Source organism: Petaurus breviceps, unplaced genomic scaffold (genome assembly GCF_028583685.1).
Source record: "Petaurus breviceps papuanus isolate PSGF00001 unplaced genomic scaffold, PetGlider_PUasm1.0 91133, whole genome shotgun sequence".
In the NCBI taxonomy this organism is placed as follows: domain Eukaryota; kingdom Metazoa; phylum Chordata; class Mammalia; order Diprotodontia; family Petauridae; genus Petaurus; species Petaurus breviceps.
Genome location: NW_027187419.1, coordinates 12,226,806 through 12,229,198, shown reverse-complemented (window position 1 = coordinate 12,229,198; position 2,393 = coordinate 12,226,806). Strand labels below are relative to the sequence as shown.

Below are 2,393 nucleotides of genomic sequence, written 5' to 3'. Positions count from 1 at the left end.
CCTTTCAAGTATGGAGGCAAGGAGGGAGAAGAAAAAGAGGCAAGAAAAATAATTAATCCACTATTTGATTTTCCCTTTAATTTACTTTGCTATTCTAATTAAATATTATGCTCTTCACTTTCTAATTCCTCTTGTTCTATTGAATGTGGGTTTGAACTATATATGCAAAATTAGGATTACCCAAAACATTGTACACCGAACCTAGAGAACTAAAGGTTTTGGTGGCACCTTTATTATATTTGCATATTCTTTTAAGAATTAACTCCATTGGGTCCAAGCGGAAGTTCTGGCGGGGCCGCGAGAGCGGAAGGGGCTAGGGCAGGGGTGGGGGTGGGGTGGGGAGCTCTGTGAGTATCCCAGCCAGAGAAAGAGGCCCCAGCATTGGCATCCCTGTTGGTATATGTGCGGTAACAATATGTCTGTCCCCCTACTCTCTGATACTGCTACTGTTTCAGGAGCTGAGCAGGAGGCAACAGCGGTTATTTTTTTTACATGGGCTTGGAGACTCGGGGCACAGCTGAGCTGATGCCCTTTCCTCCATCCGCCTCCCCTATGTCAAATACATCTCTCCCCATGCGCCTCCCGGTCACACTGAACATGAAGATGGTGATGCCTTCCTGGTTTGACCTGATGGGCCTGAGTCCCGATGCCCAATGCCCCAGAAGACGAAGCTGGCATCAAGAAAGTGGCCGAGAGCATCAAGGCCCTGATTGAGCACGAGGTGAAGAACAGGATTCCAGCCAATCGAATCATCTTGGGGGGCTTCTCCCAGGGTGGAACCCTGTCCCTCTGCACAGCTCTCACCTGCCCTCATCCCCTGGCTGGCATCGTGGGCCTCAGCTGCTGGCTCCCCCTGCATCTGGCCTTCCCTCAGGCAGCCAATGGTATGCCCGGGACATGGCCATCCTGCAGTGCCACGGGGAACTGGACCCCATGTTGCCTGTACGCTTTGGAGCCCTCACCTCAGAGAAACTCAAGTCTCATCCCTCCAGCCAAGGTCCAGTTTAAGACCTACCCAGCTGTCATGCACAGCTCCTGTCCCCAGGAGATGGCACCTGTGAAGGAATTCATTGAGAAGCTGCTGCCCCCCATCTAAGGGGACCCACCCGCCCCCACTTCCTCCCCGGGGGGCCAGAGGGGCCCACAGCAGTACAGGAGGTGGAAGCCATGGCAGTCCCCTCCCCCACCAAGAGTCTTTGAGGATGGGAGGATTGGGCCCCTCCCCCTTGGAGATCACCTCCTTCCTAGTTCCTCTTCCCATACCTATCACTCTCCCTGTCCTATCACTCTCCTGGGAGGTTGGGGATCAAAGGTGCAGTCTCCTGTCTCCTCAGCTGCCATAGTCTGTCCTCCAGTATCTTCCCATCCCCCAGGGCCAAAAGTATTGCAATGGGTGCATGGGGGCCCAACCGCTGACCCGCTCAGGACCTGTATGTACCTCAAGGGGTCCAGCTCATGGGTGTACCTCTCTCCTCTTCCCCCCAGATGACCTCAGTCTTTGGGCAGGGGGGCCCTCCTGGCTCCCCCCACTCATGCACCCACTACCCCCCTCCTCCTCCTCCTGCTGCAGGAAGAGCTGGGGTCCCCCCTTCCTCATTCAGATAATCATATGTCTTCTGTTGCTCTCCTGTCCCCTTGCCCTCATCATAAATGTCTGTATTCTTTCTGCTGACAATGAGCCTACCCTGGGTCAGAGGCCCCTCTTGCTGCTGTTCGGAGGGGGCTTGGGTCCAGGCCTTGGGGGTGGGGGTGAGGAGAGGCAGGTGCACCTGGGCTGGAGCTTCTCTCTCTCTACTCCTCATTGCCTTTTTGAGTGTCTTTTGCCATTTGATTTAGTCTATTTTTTAAGGTGTTATTTTCCTCAGTCAGGCTGTTGACTCTCATTTCATAATTTTCTTGCATCTTTCTCATTTCTCTTCCCAATTTTTCCTCCACTTCTCTTATCTGCTTCTTAAAGTCCTCTATGGCCTGTAACCAGCTCGTATTTTCCTTTGAAGCTTTTGGTGCAGGAGTTCTGACTTCACTGTCTTCCTCCTGTTCCATGCTTTGCTCCTTTTTGTCCCCAAAATAGGAGTCTAACGTTGGAGTCTTCTGTTTGTTTTGCTTCCTTTGTCTGGTCATGTCACCACTCAGTCACTTGACCCCTGGGCTTTTTGCCACAGTAGGACTCTGCCACCAGAAAGGGAAGCTTTCATCCCAAATGCTGGGGTTTTCTCAGCTGCCAGAGGTATTATATGGGTGCCTTCTCTGAAGCCTCCACAAGCTCTGGCAAGCTAGACACACACCCCAGGACCTTCACTCTAGACTGCAATCCAGATCCAAGCAAGTTAAAGCAAGACTGGTTAAAGTTAAAACACTCAGACTCGTGCTTGGTACCCCTACACTCAGCAGGC

The 2,393-nt window shown here is 52.4% G+C and overlaps 1 pseudogene; it reads left to right on the top strand.

The window, feature by feature from the left end:
* Positions 1 to 396: 396 nt before the first annotated feature.
* LOC138155007 (acyl-protein thioesterase 2 pseudogene) lies at positions 397 to 1,096 on the top strand (annotated as a pseudogene).
* Positions 1,097 to 2,393: the final 1,297 nt, after the last annotated feature.